This window comes from Hemicordylus capensis, chromosome 1 (genome assembly GCF_027244095.1).
Source record: "Hemicordylus capensis ecotype Gifberg chromosome 1, rHemCap1.1.pri, whole genome shotgun sequence".
NCBI classification, from domain to species: domain Eukaryota; kingdom Metazoa; phylum Chordata; class Lepidosauria; order Squamata; family Cordylidae; genus Hemicordylus; species Hemicordylus capensis.
The window spans coordinates 288,234,579-288,253,711 of NC_069657.1; the positions used below are offsets into that span (position 1 = coordinate 288,234,579).

At 44.0% G+C, this 19,133-nt stretch overlaps 1 long non-coding RNA gene and 1 other non-coding gene across 2 annotated transcripts in view; both read right to left on the reverse strand.

Annotated features, from left to right (window-relative positions):
- LOC128340647 (uncharacterized) overlaps positions 1-19,133 on the reverse strand; it is a 94,445-nt gene that overhangs the window by 53,720 nt on the left and 21,592 nt on the right. The gene's annotated exons all lie outside the window — the stretch shown is intronic.
- On the reverse strand, positions 5,528-5,599 carry TRNAA-UGC (transfer RNA alanine (anticodon UGC)). The gene has a single exon. It is a non-coding gene; the product is annotated as a tRNA-Ala (tRNA).

Genomic DNA, 19,133 nt, shown 5'->3' on the forward strand with positions numbered 1-19,133 from the left:
CAGGGGGTGCAATTTCAATGCTTGCCCTAGGCACTATTTTCCCTAGATATGCCTCTGGAAGGAACCAAGACCCTGTCCTTACTGGCAGTGGAGGTGGGGAATAATCTGTGAACACTCAGCTGTGTGTACTTGCTGCTACTGTCACTATTCCCAATGGCACAGCAGCAGTTATGCACACCTTAGAGTGCAAGGAGCCTCCCTATCCTCTGGTGCCATTGAGACAGGCTCTTGAATGCTGACTTGCAAGTCGTGGGTGCATATCCCTCTTGGATGCACAGTGTGCTGTGTGGCATGTCAGCAGTGGGCATTTCCCTGATCTCCACTTATAGTTAGTTGACCTTTCCCCTCATTGGATGGGTCCCCCCACCCCAGTTGGATTGGGTCACAGCATCATTATTGAGTCCCCAAGATTGGGTCCATGATTAGGTCCCTTGTGACCCCAAGATTGGGTCACGGACTCCATCTTTAGGGAGATGGATTATAACCCAAATTGAATATTATTTAAAGCAGGGGTGCACAACTCAAATGCCCTGGTGCACCAGAACCAACCATGACCTGGTGCACGCAGGCTGAGGTCAATTTTCAGCACATTCATTATTACATTAAAACTAAAGTTAATGAAAGCAAATTTTAGCTACCTGTGGATCTTTTCCCCAGCAAGGGACCCACAGTTATAACTGAGGATAGTAGCCTGAAAAGAGGTCCTGTCCTTGCTCAGTCATTGGGGTATCTGGAGTGCATGCCAGCCCCAAATCAATGCCAAATCCTCTCCTTTCCCTAAATCACTGTTGCTTTCAGGTTGCCATCCTAGGCATGCTTTCTTGGGAGTAAGCCTTATGGGTACGCTGTGGAACATTCATAGGATGGTGTGAGGCAGTTTCCAAAGGAGACAGAGAATGACTCCCCTTGGAGAAAAAGGAACTGACCAAAAGAGTGGCCCTCTGCCTTTCTGGGGTGTGCGCTGCCTGTGCCTGCCTGATGCTGCCGCTGCCGCTGTTCCAGTCCATCACCACTGCTGCCATGTATCTCATCTGGTCTCTCAAGAGGCCAACAGCACTGAGCTGCTGCTGCTGATCAGCAGGACAAGCCAAGAGCTTTTCATGGCTCCTGCTGTTGCTTCAGAATATGCCTACCTGTGAGCCAGCAAAAAGGTCCTTGAAGACCAGATCTGCCCCCTGGGGGCATTATATTGTGCAGGCCTGCTTCAAACCATGTTTACCTGAAGAGCGATAGATATGTGTGTGGTATATAGTAATGACTGCAGTAGGAATGTGCACAGAACCGCGGTGGGTAGGCTCGAAGGCGGCATAGGTGCCGCTTTAAGAGTGGTGGAGGGTGCACTTGCCCCTCCCACCCCATTCCCCCCGCAGGTGTCCATTTCTCTAACAGCTAATTGGGGTGGTAGCGTACATCCCTGCCACCCCATTGCCCTCATTGGTGGAATATGGCTGGAAGTTACAGACGTGCCCATGTGCCCGCTCCTATCCGGCCAACAGGAGCAACGTGGTGGCAGGGAGGTATGCTGCCACCCTTATTAGCTGTTAGAGAAACAGATGGCAGAGGGGGGGAAGCGGCGGGAGGGGTAAGAGCACCCTCCCCCGCTCTTGAAGCGGCACCCTCGCCACCTTCGAACCAGCAGAACCGCCGGTTCTTCAAACTGGTTTGGAGGCCCATAAAGGGCCTCCGAGCCGGTTCCGTGCACATCTCTAAACTGTAATACTTTTCCATTTGCAAATCAGATTTTATTTCCAATTACAGTTAGCTGGAATATATATATCTGCAGACATTTATATATACTAGCTGGGCTGGGCACAGAGCATCTGTGCCTCTAGTTCTCCCCACCTGGCTGCATGACTGTTTCCTTCCGCCACCCTCTGCCACCGCTGTTTTCACCCACCCGCCTGGCCTTCTCCCTGCTCCAGCCCCACCCACCTATGCCTTCTCCCCCCTCCCGCCTGCTGGCAACTGCCAGCACCATCATTTTTCAGCCCACCTGCTGTTTCCTTCCTTCCTCCTTCCCCGCCTGCCCCCACTGCTGTTTCCTTCCTTCTTTCCTTCCCCTGCCTCTGCTGCTGGTTTTTTCCTTCCTCTACCTGCCCACTGCCATTGTTTCCTCCCCACCTGTCCGCCTGCTGGCTGCCCCTGCCTTCTCTGGCTGGCTGTGGTGCTATCATTTTCCCAGCCAGCCACCCATCGGCTGGCCGCTGTTAAATCCTGGGCCCACCGGCCAGCCGGCTGCCCTGCAATTTTCTTCCCCCTGCCTGTCCTCATCGCTATCCTATCCGGCAGCTCTCCGAACTCTCATGAGAGCTGCCACGCATGGGATTAGACACGGGTATGCCTTTGTGAATTAAAAATAAAGATGATACATTTCAAAGAATATCTGATTTCATATCTGATTTCAAAGAACTATACTATAAAGGCTAGGTTGTTATTGTTTTTAGCCTATGTAACTGAAGGCAGATTCTACTCTAGCTAGAACTAGCTAGAAATCAGGCACTTTCACAGATGTCTGATTTAATACAGTTCTGCAATTAAAGGGAACAGTGCAATTGATGCTTCTGACATTTCCTTTGAGTGTCACTCACACGGCTCAGTATCCACCAGGGTTGACATCACATCAGGCAACAAGAAATTGCCTATGAAAGATTCACAAGCATAGGTGACATTCCGCGCAAATCAAAAACATAAAAATGCACCAGGAACAAAAATGCATCATGGGCATTTTTGTCAAGATGTAGTCCTCAACCTTTTTTATATTTTAGCAATGGCACTGTAATTTGGATGACACTGCACCAATTGGCTTCATTCTTCATGGTGCAGGGATTGGATTAATGGTGATCTTCCTGTCACATCTCATATGAGCATATGAAACGACCTTATATGGCGTGCTCATTTTCTTCCAGACCTGCTAGTCACCTGAGATCTCTTAACTGGATATGCCAGGAATTGAAACTGAAAAGCATGAACTCTACCAACTGACCTGTGGGGCCTTCCGCATCTCTTTTGTGGGTGATGCTGTTTTTAGAGACATTTCATATTGGAATCAATTTGACAAGCAATAAATGCTTCCTGAAGTATACACTGAAGGATATATACCTTTGGGATGCTACAATATTGTATTCTACTAATCAAAAAATTTATATGTGCATATAGCCTTAGCATTCTTCTTCTGCATTTACTTAAATCTCCCAGAAGGTTTGATTCTACTGTGTTTTCCCCTCTTGAGCTCTTGTGTTGTTGTTGTTGTTGTTGTTTGCATCTTTATGCAAACATGAGAATGCCTGTCTTGTTTATGAAGTCTCCAACACCCTGCAACAAAAGAATTCCCTATGCATCATTTATGGAATAAAAATTAAAACATTATTTAATAGAGTGATCAGAGCACTTCAAGCGCACGCACGCGTGAGCTCACACACACCCTTATTCAGCCTTACGACATTCCTGTAATATAGATCAGTATTATAAATATTAGAAACATACTAATAGTTCTTTTCTCTGCATTGTTTCCTCTTTGCTTGTTTTCCTGGTTTATACGAATGCCTGGTTTATACTAAGTTATTCTAAAGAGAGGAAGAGTCTATCAAATTTGAATGAAAAACTACTGCATATGCAGATAATTTTATTAGGTAAACATGTGAATTCTGCAATATGCCGGACCTATCAGAGTGGGAGAGCATTCATCTATCGGTTTCCGGAAATGATCTGTTTCTGGCTCATTTATAGCAAAGATTGAAGGGAGTTGTAGACAGTATGGGGAAAGGGAGCTAAACAGAGAATTGTCCCCTTTTGTGGCAGGTGAGTGTGAGCTGGGGTAGGTAGTGATCTTTACATTGGTATGCAGCTGGAGCACCAAGTGGTGAAGGGGGACTCCATGGAACAGCCCCTCAGGGTTATGTGGCTCATGGGCCTGGGAATAGTTCCCCTTTGCTTGCCTTACCCATTCAGAGCTTTGAGGCTCAGGGGTGTGGCGTTGCGGGGAATCCTCCCTCAACACAGCAATTGTGTGGTAAGGGTGAGCCAGATGTTGGAAGGCAGCTGGCAACTGCCGAACCCAGTTGCTGGGTGGGATTATATTTGTATATAATATATATTATATATTTGGTGTGATTATAGATGTCACTAGGAAGCTTGACCTCATAGGAGGAGTTGCCCACAATCAATTCAGGGTTAACTGTTTCTCCTTGCTGCAGTTAATATGAGTTTAATAAAGTGGCCCTTGTTAAAATCCATCACTTGTGTCTTGTCTTTCTTGAGTCTCTGGGTACAAGAAGTCGTTTGGCAAGATTATTTACACTGTCTTTGCAAGAGCTGTGATTTTGAATAAGCCATTTCCAAATGTCCCTTATGCCAATGGATTGCATATTTAATAATATAAACTCATTGTCTCATTTTACCACTTGAGAGATCCTAAAAATATGGAAAAATCATCACTATCAGCCACTCCATCTGTTCATTGGGTTTTATCACACACCCCTAGCAATCTATACTTTATACAAATTTTTGTTTATTCTTCAAATGGAATTACATTTCTTTCTTTTGTCTAAAAATTATTGGGCTGCATGCTCTGTTCATATGTTACAAACTCTTTAGTGGAATTAAAATAATTCAGAAGCATTTTCCTGAGGCTCTGAAGTCAAGCTATACAACGGAGACAATAAAGCATAGGCTACATTCACTGATGCACTGGGGTCAGCAATCTTCAAAGGAACATAGGAAGCTGCCTTATGTCAAGTCAGACTCGATCCATTAGCTTAATAATAATAATAATAATAATAATAATAATAATAATACAAACAGACAAACATCTGCCACACAATACACCAGATATCACTGTAGTCGAGAAGAAAGAAAAACAAGTCAAAATAATTGACATAGCAATACCAGGGGATAGCAGAATAGAAGAAAAAGAAATAGAAAAAATCACCAAATACAAAGATCTACAAATTGAAATTGAAAGGCTGTGGCAGAAAAAGACCAAAATAATCCCACTGGTAATTGGCGCCCTGAGTGCAGTTCCAAAAGACCTTGAAGAGCACCTCAACACCATCGGGGCCACAGAAATCACCACCAGCCAATTACAAAAAGCAGCTTTACTGGGAACAGCCTATATTCTGCGACGATATCTATAACAACTGACAATAAAATTCAGCCATTCCAGGTTCTTGGGAAGGACTCGATGTCTGAATAAAACAAACCAGTCAATAACACCTGTCTGACTGTGTAAACAAGAAATAATGTATACATTTATATCCCGCTCTTCCTAGCCCAGCGCGGTGTACTGCATACTTGAGTTTCTCCTCACAACAACCCTGTGAAGTAGGTTAGGCTGAGAGGGAAGTGACTGGCCCAGAGTCACCCAGCTAGTATCATGGCTGAATGGGGATTTGAACTCAGGTCTCCCCGGTCCTAGTCTAGCACCCTAACCACTACAACACGCTGGATCTCATGTCTACACTGACTGGTAGTGGCTTCTCCAAGGTTTCAGGCAGGAATCATTCAGGCAAGAATCATTCCCAGTCCTATCTGGAGATGCCAGGGATTGAACCTGGGATCTTCTGCATGCAAAGCAGATGCTCTACCATTGAGCTACAGCCCCATCTTCAAAGGTGGCACATATGGGTCCTCCATCCAGGCACCACACCGAGACCTACGAAGCTTCAGCAAGGTGGCTGTATCATATGCCCTTTGACTATTCTCTGGGATCTGCATTCCAAAATGATCAGAGGGAATTTAGTCGGCGCTCTCTCCTGTCATTGGGGAATTCATTCTGATAGTGTCTGACATAAAGCATGTTGGGTCTGAAATGCCTGTCAGACCAATTTGGCTCCACACTCCTAGTATATAGTACTCTATTGCTCTTTCCATAGAGTATAGCAGATACTCTGTAGAGCTCCTTCTGTACTCTGTTTCCTCCTCCTTTTCATTTCACTTCTGCTTCCTCCTTTTCATTTCCTTTTGTAGAGGAAGCAAGCCACTCGCCACCTCTATCGGTGGCACGGCCAATTTGCCCACAGCCCCCTGGGAGGAGCACACATGGAACCAGGAGCCAGCTCCCATTGGCCCCGGCCACTTATGAGGGCAGGGCTGGAACAGCCGAGCCGCGGCATGCCTGCGCTGGCACCAGTCTACCTCTTGACTGCGAAGCCTCCTTCCCATCCCTCAGATATAGACTGGGCATCAGCTGGTCACCAGTTGGGGCCGGGCAGGAATTTTTTGGGTCTACACCTGATTGGCTTGGGGTGTGTACCTTTTTTTGCCTGCCCCAGGCTATATCTGTGTTCCAGGTAGCTAGCTAGGGCATTATACGGGGCGACTCTTGTCATGGTCTGGCAGGTACAGTGAGGTGGGCAACAGCTAAGAAATGGGCGTGGCACCTTAGGTAAGCTTTTACATCTGGAGGAGGGGCGGATCCCTTGAAGCCTGACAGTTCAGGGATGCTGCTTAACTCCTACCTCTCTTCAAGCGACAACCTTTTCCGTATGGCTGTGCAGCAACGAAGGGGTGGCGTTTGACATTTGCAACCTGACCCTAGGTCGTCGATGAAGGGCGTCCCTGCTTTAGAGCGGAACTGCCTTGAGCCAAGGTGCTATCGCCACGGTCATTTAGGTGAGGGCAGCCACGGACATGGCCTGCCTGCTAGGTACCGCACTGTAAAGGGGGAGGAACCAATTCCAGCTAATGTGCCCATATGCACAATACAACTAAGCCTCAATAAAATGGGCTGATTCCACCATAGCAATGTCTCCGTGTCTCCTTGGGGTCTGGGTGCAATAGGAGGAGGTGGTTGTGTGTGCTTGTGCATGTTTGCATGCACAACTACAAAAGCAGAGGCTCTTGCAGCTCTCTCTCTCTCTCTCTCTCTCTCACACACACACACACACACACACACACACACAGAGGGAAGCATGCAAGGGGGAGAGGTGGCATTTGTTGTCCTGCCTCAGATGTGTCAAGGTCTTCAGAAGCCACTCTATTTTATCAATATGCATGTCTGGATTGGTAATGCAGGGTCTGGAAAACATGCAGATTAACTGGAGGACCTGAACATGGTGACAAACAGTGCATTTTGGAATTAGTTTTAGGCATCCTAGTTCAACCAGAATTCTGGAGGATGGAATGCAGAGCAGGATAAATCCAAATAACACTACAGGAACGGAATGTGTTTGTTTGGAGCGGGGCGGGAATCTGCTTATCCTGACCAGAAACCTGGAATGTCCACTATCCTCTCTTTGCCTAAAATTTCATTCGTTCATTCATTCATCCATTCATTCATCTGATTTATATAACACCCCTCAAAAAATGGCTCAGGGCGGCCATAAAATGCCTAAAGCTAGCCGCAAATATTTTTTAAAAAATTTTCATTTTTAAAATAATGGATGAATAGGAAGTCACACTTGGTGTAGGAAATTACTGGTATCACTGGCCCGGTTCACATGTACAGTTTAGCGCTAACTGGAGGCAAAATCCTTAACTCCAATTCAAGCCTCAGATGTACAGATAACTGCCGTTAGTCTAAGGGGGGCAGGTTGGCTGATAGGCGCCAGCAATGCTGCAGCTATGACCAAGAGGGGTGAGGGGGATGGAAGCAACCAGATGGAGGAGGAGGAGCAGGAGTGCAGTTCAGGTGAGGGTGGAGAGATCTCTGAGGTGAGGGGGGCTGTGGCAGGGGGTGAGGGGAGCAATCAAGTACTAGCACGCAGATGCTCTGCATGGGATAAGCTAGTTTAAGTTTAAATTTGTGTGTGTGTGTGTGTGTGTGTGTGTGTGAGAGAGAGAGAGAGAGAGAGAGAGAGAGAGAGAGAGAGAGAGAGAGAAGAGCTCAGATGACCTTTTACTGCTTCATAATAACCAGAAGAGATTTATGTACCTGAGGGATAATCCCAAGTGATCTGAAACACAGTACAGGAGATGTCTGCTTGCCCTCCATAAATCGCACTCCTAGACAGATAGTTTTGAGCCAAGAGGACATTCTAAGAGGGATACACCTTTCATCCATTCACACTAATCCCATTAGAAACTACTGGTGCACTTCCTGATATGGAGGTGAACATTAAGCTTATTAAGCACCCCTTAATGCACCCCCTCTTACTGTTTGCCTGTCCTCTTGAGTAGGCTGAAGGTGGGACATAAAACCACTGCTAGAAGTACTGAACTGCTCTGACCACAGTGAACAGACAGATATCTCTATGCTCAATTCTTTTCAGGTCTAAGGTGCCAAAAGGTACAGCTTAGTAGGCTCAGTTTTTCATTTTAAGAAGCTTTACTCATGGCAGTAAAGGTTGTCACTTCAACTTAATGGGCAAAGGGTATTATCAACGGTCTCAGCATGCTAAATATGTCTCATTGCCCTAATATCTTATTAGTTTTTTTAATCCTGGCTTTGGGAAAGGCTGCCTTTTTATCATCATAAGTTTGGCATGTACATCTCCTAATTAAACACTGAATACATCCAAGCATAGGAAGGATAATGAAAGATAGCAATGACTGAAAGTGAGAGTAATAGAAGCCATGCAAACAGAGCAAAGCTCATGATAAGGCAGAAAAAGAGAAAATATAATGTCAAAATGAAAGGCTATTTGGCATCAGAATCACCCCTGTGGAAAGGGATAGTTCACCCCTGTCAATCTCCTTAAAACTGGAGAAAAGAGGATAGAACCAGAGTGAGCGGCAAACACTTCGATTTTTTTTAAAAAAAGCAGCAAGCTAATAATTGCACTTGATTAGGAAGGTGAATATCTGGCAGTGACATTTTCAAGTATTAAAAGTGTAATGGAAAGATTCTTTCTAGGAGAAAGTCACTCCACTCTGATGCTTCAGTGTTCTGCATCTTAAGGAAGAAATTTCTGATAAAAATGTTTGCCCTGGTTAGCATCCTAAAATCGGTTACACATATAAATGTCAGGGGCGTAGAGCCTCCAGTCTGTTTCCAGTCTAATATTTACCCATCTATGTCCTCTTTCAGGACTTGCAGGGCAAATATATATGACCCATCACTTCCTGCTGATTGTTTTTACAACCACCATTGCAACTTAGTAGCATTTTTCCTTAGATTTTTTTCTGCTGTTCGATTCCCAACCCCCATTTTTTCCCTGTAGTATAGAGCACTTCAGAAGGAAAGAAAGACTGGTGAAAATCCACCCCCACACAAGCACCCACACCATTTACTCTGGAATGCAAAAATGCATGTTTCCTTTGCTGCATGCACACTTCTTAAGTCAGGATGTTGGTGAGTACATACATACACACATTTAACATATCTCCATTAAGGAGGCATATTGTCTTCTGTGGTTCTGCTTAAAAAGTTAATATTTACATCCTATTAGTTTGGGCAATGCAAATGGCCTTGCAGAGATGCAAAAATAACCCCCTTGAGTTTCAGTGAACTCCAGTCTTTCCCCACAGCCCCAGCAGAGGTAGAGGGTGCAATTTTTGCTGCTCTCTCCTCCCTCCAGAATGATTTTCATGTGCAGCCCTCAGAGATAGATTTGTGCACTTGAAAACTCAATCTGGAGGGAAATGAGAGTTGCAAAATTGCAACCTCCACCCTTCATCCTTACTGGGGCTGTGGAGAAAGATTGGAGGGCACTTAAGCACCAGTCTTTCTGCATCTGTTCAGGGCTACTTCTGTTGTCCTAGCCCAGGGCTACTCAACTTTGGCCCCTCCCTGCAGATGTTATCAGAGGAGAGCTGGTCTTCTGGTAGCAAGCATGACTTGTCCCCCTAGCTAAGCAGGGTCCACCCTGGTTGCATTTAGCAATAGCACTTAGCAATAGCAATAGCACTTACATTTATATACCGCTCTATAGCTGGAAGCTCTCTAAGCGGTTTACAATGATTTAGCATATTGCCCCCCAACATTCTGGGTACTCATTTTACCAACCTCGGAAGGATGGAAGGCTGAGTCAACCTTGAGCCCCTGGTCAGGATCGAACTTGTAACCTTCTGGTTACAGGGTGGCAGTTTTATCACTGCGCCACCAGGGGCTCTGAATGGGAGACCACATGTGAGCACTGTAAGATATTCCCCTGAGGGGATGGAGCCACTCTGGGAAGAGCAGAAGGTTCCAAGTTCTCTTCCTGGCTTCTCCAATATAGGGCTGAGAGAGACTCCTGCCTGCAACCTTGGAGAAACTGCTTCCAGTCTGTTTATACAATACTGAGCTAGATAGCCCAATGGTCTGACTCAGTATATGGCAGCTTCCTATGTTTCCTATTTTCCTGTGTTGGCCTACAATCCCCATAATCCCTGGGTATTGGCCACTGTGACTGGGGATTCTGGGAGTTGTCGTTGTAGACCACATCTATCTATGTTGTCACTAAGAGTCGACACTGGCTTGATGGCACTTAATCAATCATCAATCAATCAGTTCAATGACAGCTACGGGGGGGGGGGCTGGCTAAGTTGAGCAGGCCTGTCCTAGCCCCATGGAAACTATGCAGCTCACTATTGCCAATGCACATCAAAATCTTGGAAAACAAAAAGTGTTCTACCTAAGTCTCCCACTTATTATTTCATTTTAGGTTGTCAATTTGCCAAAAATGTTTATTCAGCTTTGGGGTGGGCGGGCATTTCTCAGGCAGATGGAAGGCAATGGTTAATCCCGTACCATGGTTGGACTGCTGCTGGGCTCCAATTACCACTGGGTTCCACCCTTAATGCTGGGCAGAGAAATGACTAATGTGAGTCAACTGAAATGGCTTATTTCTATGGAAACTGTTTTCTGCATCCCTTGACTAATGGTTTTACATATCAGCAACACAACATAACATTTTGGGCTGCTTCAGAACATACTTTGTCTGCCAGCCTGACCACAGATCATATGGTCATAAGAGCATGCATGCTCCTCAAAAAACAAGCACACCCTTCCCGGCATGCTGGGCTGCATTTCCATAATTGGAGATGGTTCGCCTGAACTGCCCCTATACACCTCTTGCAAGCACTAAATAAGCACAGCATGCACACATCCTTATGGCATGTGCTCAAGCTGGTGAATAATGTACCATGTGAACCAGCACTGTGCATATTGCATAACAATCTTGAAATCATGATTTGAACAGCACAATTTACTTAGTGTAGGGATTTTGCCAAATATATCATCTCAAGTTTCTACAGTTCTGTGACACATACTCATACAGGGTGGTGTGTGTGTGTGTGTGTGTGTGTGTGATCAAAACTCGTTTAGGTTCCCTTGAAATTCTGTAGTGGGATCTGCAAATGATTTCAAATTTTGACTAGGAAAAATGTTAATGTCGACTCTATGGTGAATAATATTTCCTAGTTCCACATTTGTATATGTTTTGTATTTCCTTGTTGACAGGCAAGCTTAGAAGGCCTTGGGTTGAGAAGGCCTTGAGAGAGAGAGATGGGGGAACAATTTTAGTTTCACAGGGGGGGAAATGTGAGAATGGTGGGACCTATATGCTATCCTTAGGCGCTGGAACAGTCCTGGGCCCAGACGGACCAACTATCCACAATCAAATAAGTTTATAAGATGTTATAAGGATGTGACCATTTGCCTCTTTCTCCCAGCAACCCTTGCTTTATAATTAAATGCTTTCACACCTATCAGAGGCTGATCAAAGCCTGCATAAAACTAGATTCTACAAGTGAATAGAACTAGTTTCTACTAGTTATGTGACCCTCAAGCAATGTATCAAGTTTTTATAAGGTTTTGAATTGTTTTATTTTATTTTTAGCTGCTTTATTGTATTTTAAAATCTTTATTCCCGATCATTGATTGATTTTAACTGTTTTGTGATATTTGTGAACTGTCCTGAACTATTCTGTAAGGGCGGTCTAGAAATCGAACAAACAAACAAACAAACAAACAAACAAGTAAGTAAGTAAGTGCGTTAGGGCAAAACCAACAAGTCCTCCCTCCCTCCCTTCCAGCATTCCCTTTTGAGTAACATTTATTGGCTGTTCACACGTGCAGCAAAGACCAGGTTTAGATAGCCAAGTCCAGTCTTTGCTGAGCGTGTGAACCGCTAGGAGCTGCTCGGCTCCCAGTGGCGGTGCAGTGGCAAATTCTGTAGGGATCCCTGCCTGTTAGCCAGGGCTAAGGGCACAGGTGTGCTGTTATCCCTGGCTAACTGATCATATCTCAGTTAGGTGCCAGCTCTGCACAGCACCTACACATGAGTAGCCTCCCACCCTGCATCAGGTGCTCCCCATAATGCACTGCACACTCACACAGTGCATTATGGGAGTTCTGGGGACCTCCTGGGCCCCAAACCTCCATGCTGCTGGGAGCAGCCAGCAGTCATCTGGGCAAGCGATCCACCACCCAGCAATGACAGGGAGATTGTCTTCAGGGGAGGTAAGCATTTAGAGGCTTCCTTCCCTCGCCCCTTTTGAGCTCTTTCTCCTGATTGTGAGAAAGGGCTCATAGTATGATGAATAGCTCTGAAGAACTCCAAAACTTACTTAAATAAATAAATACTAAGTTACAAAGTGAAGTCAGTTTTGGAGTTCTTCAGAGCTATTCATCATACTAGTCATCATAGCTACTATTTATTTATTTATCATCATTATATACCACCTGACATACGTATTTCTAGGCAGCGTACATCATCCAAGATTCAAGATAGTTGGTCCCAATAAAAGTATTGCTCTCATTTGGTTTACAAATATGAGATTTTATGTGCTGGATGTCCCAGTTGTAAATAAATCATTTATTTACTTATTAGAAGAGGTCTGGTGTGTGCTGCTGTCGTATCATATCCAATAGGTTATCAAATGAAAGAAGCAAATTTCACAGATCCAGAGTTCTGCATGCGATCTCCTGTTCATACAAACTTCTTGAGTATACAGGATGCCCAATCCTTTTCTGTATAGGGAATGATCTGCACATGTCTTCCATGCAAATGAATCCTGTGGAACCCTGTGTTGTGTATTGGAGTTTGCCAGATAATCACTTGACTGGAAAACCAGATCAATTAGATCCTGCAATTTGGATCAAAATCTAAATATAAGTTAGATTTTACACTTTAAAAAATAATAATTTTATTAGAACTAAAAAATTGATTACTACTGTTGTCTGCACCCCAGTATTGCAAATTAGGTCATGAATAGTTTAAACTATTGCTACTATAAAGCAAAACATCTTTAAAGTGGATTTTAAACCCCAGTTTTATAACTAGCATGTTTGCTGTTTAAATCAATCCTTTGTGTCTTGTTTTATCTGATGCAAATAATAAAGTGTATCTTACCTTAGCCACGCAATAACTTCTTTTAAAGAATCTGAGTGACCATGTCACTAGACCATCATCAACTTCAAAGCACTAAATGTGGTTCCTTCATTCTCCCATGAAATATGATTCCACAGGCCAAAAATGAGATATACCGGATAAGTGCAAGAATGTATTTCAGACACTTTGCATTCACAGGTCAGGAAAATAAAATATTCACTGCTTGACATATCATAAATGATGTTGAACTCCCATATAGTCACCTTTCTTTCAGTTTGGTCTGAAGCAGATCAGTTCTGCTGAGTGAAATGGCAACTTCATGGACATTTGTTTGCCAACTAGCAATCCACGCAACTATCTGGCAATCATTGATAAGTACAAGATAATTATGTCCCAGCAATTATTATTTGGTTTCTGTGCCTGTGATTAATGTTGCTGCTAATTAGTACAAATGTAGGTTGCATCCAAGCCTTTAGCGGAAGCTCCTTCCATCAACACAAACAGAATTGTGCTCACCGGTGGAATGGGTCTTGGCATCTCTGCAATTGTCCTAGGCAAGCAGAAAGAGCCTCCAGTGATAGAGTGCCACTCTGCCAAAAGTTTGATGCCACCCAGAGTGGGGTGGGTGGTTGTTTTTTTTATAAAAATGTAGTAAGTTTTATATGATGCATTATTTTTTAGTACAGCCAGCATGGTGTACTGGTTAGAATGTCAGGAAAAAAATGTTGGAAATCACCCCAAAATAATAACCATCGTAACACTGTGCTTGCTTAAGGCTGTTCCACTGCTTAACTGCACCAACTCTGGAGCTTGCATTCCAGACTAGTGTTGCATGAGTGCAAACATGGTTGGTTGTATGTGAGCAACCAGGTGTACAGTCATATGCTGTACAGGGAACTTCTGCCCAAAAGCACATGGCTGTAATTCTGAAAGTCCCCATGATTTAGCACAGCTACACCATCTTCGTGCATTAGCACAACTTGGCCGCACAAGTGCAGCATTAGGCAGGAGGTCAACCAAAATGATTGAAGGAAACGGGGCTTGTCCGCAATGTAAATTTACTACTAAGGAATCATGTGCAGCCGTTCAATCCTCTGCAGACCAAATAAACCAGTGAAATGAAGGCTAGAGATATGAGACTATACTGAGACGGCTTCTATCCATTCCATTCATTTCATATTTTGCTAAAAATGGCAACTATCATTTTTTCACTGGTTTTTGCTCCCTTACCTGAAATGCTTGATGCACCATATCTCTAGATGTGACTAGTGTATCTGCCTGATTCATTGCATCTGACTGTGTTTAAAGGAGAAGAAGTCAAAAAAAGTCATAGCTGTAAACAGAAAAGCAGCCATCAACTACAATAGTAAAAGCAGTGATTGCAGAAAGAGCTGTGCCTAGGAAAAGCACAACAACCAACCATGTTGAGGAAGGAAGGGAATTTCATTATGAGAACAGAGCATGATGGGAATTATGGTTTTTGAGACAGACAATACAAAAGCATAGAAATGAGGCAAATGGATGTGAATTAGTTTCAACAGAATCTTACAAAAGGAGACAATTAGTTTAATTGCTCAGAAAATATTATTTTCCTAAAATGCCTTCTTGTTTTGATGTGAAATCTAAATTAAGTGGATTACAGTCCTGGGGGTGGGGGTAGGGAAAGGAGGAATGGAATAGTCCAATGTGTGTCAGGGAAAAAACATAGTGGTGGTGATATTCTAGGTGTGGGCTTGGGTGTTATGAAGAAGTCACCAAAGAAAATGGGTGATGATTCACTTGATACATCTGCTTTTTCTGCTCCTGGACTTAGTTGAAAGAGAGATCTCATGCATTGCCTTACTAATGAGATGCTTGAGTTGTGCCCACATTTCACTGTGGGGAAATTCAAAAAGCAAATGTCTGAATCACTTGCACAGTTTCTTCTATAGAACATCCAAAGCAATATGAACAGTATCATTGTTATATGTGGGATGTGTGTGTGTGGGTGCCAGAAATGGAAATGACATGGTTACAAATATGAAGCTATTTTCATTAATTCACCAGACAAGACACATGACAAATTCCTATTAATTTATTTTATGCTTAAGGTGTTATTATCAAGCTGAATACTAATTTGACTTTTATAATCCAGAGAGCTTGGAATAATTGAACAGAAATGCATTGTCATGTCTGATTTCTTAATTAAGACCATTCCTTTAAAAAGTTCCCTATTGTATTTTCAATTATTTTTTCCAGAGAGAATGCTTTAGTTTGAATTACATTATTAAATGCATTATGAATTACAGTAAAAATGAAAATTAAAAAAGCTGTTGAAAATGTTTCATGTGGGAAAATATGGATTAATTTCAGTACCACTAACAGTGGTTCAAGGGTGAACCAAATACAGTGAAAGTAGAAATAAACACAACCCCAATCTAAAACAGGACCACAGCAGGAGGTAAAATTACAGTCCGTCTCACACTATGGTCTCTCATTCAGCAACGGTCCTAACTTGGTGACAAGTCAACTTTTTAAAAAAACAAGCATGTTTGGTATGTAGTTTAAAAAATGATGTTAAGAGATCATGGATCTCTCTGCATAATATGCATTTCAGGTCTGTGGCTCTATTCTCTTTTTATGTAACTGGTAAATGGACTAGGAAATCTTGATGGATCAGAAACATCAACAGAAGGCAAGAGTGAGTACAAGAGCTGCCCTCCCATGAGGCAAGGTGAGTCGGTCACCTCAGGTGCAATCATTAAAAGGGGGCCAAGTGCTGGCCCTTTGCCACCACAGGTGCCACCCTGCTGCTCACTACCACCAGCCTTCCTCACCCACTGGGGCATGCAAATCATTTCCCCCTCCTCCCCCTGCTGGGTGGTGCTCTTCTTTCCTCTCTCCCCCTGCCTGACATAAGCTGGTAATTAGGGATGTGCAAATCAATTTGGGTACAAAACGATTTGTACCTGAATCTAGCTGTTTCAGGCAATCTGTGGACAAAACAAATCACCCCTGTGCTCAAATGCCTAGATTCGGCTACAAAACAAATCACCCAGATTCAGCCCCCCCCCCCCAATTTGGAGATCCAGATCTCCATTTTGTGGCAATCTCTCGTGCTTTCCATTTTGTTTCTCTGCAAAGGTTTTTGAAAATCCCACCCTCAAAGCTTCAGATTGGTGACTTACATGTGCGAAAGATTGGCTGGTGACTCCCTCTTGGTTCCAGATTGGCTTGTTTCTATGCAAATCTTGTGTTGCTAGGGGTAACTGTGCCACAGGAGGGATGTTCAAATGTACTTAAGGATGGCTACAGCCAGCCACCATTCTGCATCATGGGAGAAGAGAGACAGCAAGCCAGAGAAGAGCTGTTTGTCTTGCCTGTGTGCAGAGGTGCACCTAGGTAATTTTGGAGCCTGGACCTAAAGGCCTTTAGAGCCCCCCCCACCCCACCCCCCCACTGCAAGTTAAGCATCATTTTTTAACATGTAGGTTCTTGAGGGCACAAACACACTACCCAGGACAGACTAAAGGCAATTTGGGACCCCCCCAGAGGATGTGCAGGCCCTGGATATCGGCCCCAAAGTCCAGGGGTAAGAGTACCTCTGTCTGTGTACCACCACTGCCTGCCTGCCTTGGATTCTGCTGCTGCACTGCTTCCCCCACTAAGGACAGAAAGATCGATCCTTCTTCCTCCCCCCCCCCATTCCTGCTTGTGAGAGAGAAATCACTGCCTCCTGCCAGCACAGGACAGGTTTGCATTCACAGTCACAGAGGGTTTGGTTTGGTTTTCCTTTAATGTTGAATGCATATTGCTTAATTTGTCTTGCATACACACACACACCACGCATGACACATCCCCTAGCCATTGCCAATGATGAGCTTGATGCTGGTGCCCTCACATGTGTCAGCCTATCTGTCACGCAGAGGACATAGCATTCTGAGGCAAAATGTAACTCAAACCCAAACCCTAACCTAGGAATGTGCACAAAACCAGTTTGCCCGGTTCGGTTCGAATTCGAACCAGGTTCGAACCAGGAGAGGGTGGTTCGGTTTTGGTTTTGCTCGAACCTCCCCCTGGTTCCAGGGGTGTATCTAGGGTAGGGCAGGCAGGGCACGTGCCCTGGGCGCCACTTGAAGGGGGGTGCCATTTTTCAAAATCAATTTTTTTTAAAAAAGGCCACCAAAAACAAAATGGCCATCATACATACTCAAATGGCCTCTCTGAGGCCCTAGGACATGCCAGGCATCTCAGAGGCCATTTGAACATGTGTGTTGGCCATTTTGTTTTCGGTGGCCATTAAATATTTTTTTTACAAAAAATGGCCACCACACATGCTCAAATGGTCCCCGCGAGGCCCAGGCCTGGCCATTTGAGCATGCGAGGCAGCCTCCAAAATAGCCACTATGCCGATCTTTGCAGACCAAACAGGCCCGAAAATCAGCCCGGGATGGGCTGCGGCGGTGAATTAAGAGGTCAGCGGGGGGAGGGGGGAATCTTCGCAGACACCCCCCACAGCCTTTAGGAAGCCCCCTGAAGGGGCTACAGGTAATATTTATTAAATTTTATATAATATAAGTCACTGTACACATATTCAATTTGGCACTATGTACAGAGAATCAGGGCTTGTGAATACTGAGCTGAAGCTTATGAGCTAGGATTGTATTCATTTGCTCTTACTTTGCTTCTTGTGACAACTGAGTTAAATGTGATGTCTTAATAATATGGCTACTAATGGTGAGTTTGTCTCTGAATCAGTGTGAAATCCTTAGTATTAAGGCCATTGGGAGTTTCTTGCTCTCTTTCTCTCATTTTAACTGTCTTTCTGAAATACTAGAATATACTCCAAGCAGTGACACAGTTTACTCTGCATATCCTTTAATTATTTTCAGAGTATCTGGGAAAAGTCAACTTCTCCATTTATTTTTAAAACGTATGTAATAGTGATCCTATAATGCACAGTAGAGAATTAGACAGGCACTTCTGTTTAGTTTTCCAAGTACACCTCCACATAGTATTTGGGTATTTCATGAGCCCCAGCATACTGAAATTTGTAGTTTCTCAGCATTTTTTGGTCTGGCTACGTCCACTGCTAAATAGTTTTTGAAATATTAAAAGATTAGTGAGCTTGACTTGTATTTTTGAGCTGATATTATGGTAAAGTTATTTGAAAGATGGGTGCTGGATGTTTGGACAGGGGGCGAAATTTCAGTGCTTGCCCTAGGCGCTATTTTCCCTAGATACGCCTCTGTCTGGTTCAGTTTGAATTTGAACCATTTAGAACTGTTTTGAACCAGTTTGGACATCCAAAAATTCGTAGGATGGTAGCTGGCACCCAGGGGTACCTGCCTCCAAAACCCCAAAGCAATCGGACACTCTTACGATTCTTTATGATTTTTAAAAAATTATTTTTATTTTTTCCACATAGGGTATAATGGAACTCAAAACAGCCCATTATTCCTTATTGTGGAACACCCATGGGTGCCAGCAACCATGCAAACCCTGAAACAATTGGACACTCCTATGATTTTTTATGATTATTTGAAATATTTTAAATTATTTTTCTCATAGGGTATAATGGGACCCGAACCAGCCCATATCCCCTATTGTAGAACACCTAGGGGCACACAAGTGGGTTGGGTGGTAGATAACTGGGGGTGCCTACTATCCACAAAGTTCCAAGGCAATCGGACACTCTTCTGATTATTGGTGAATTTTAAAATTATTTTGGAATTCCTCATAGAGAATAATGAGGATTGCAGCAAATGTATAGCTTCACATCAGGGAGAAAGGGGTGTCCTAGAATGGAGTGTGGTGGGTGGTAGTTCCAAAGAATCTACACTCAGAACACTTCAGAAACAACAAAACCCAGTACCCCATGGGTTAGCAACCCATGGAGGTGGTTGGCACCCTCTCTCTGGGCCACCCCAGCACCCCACACATGCAATTATGGGGCTGCTG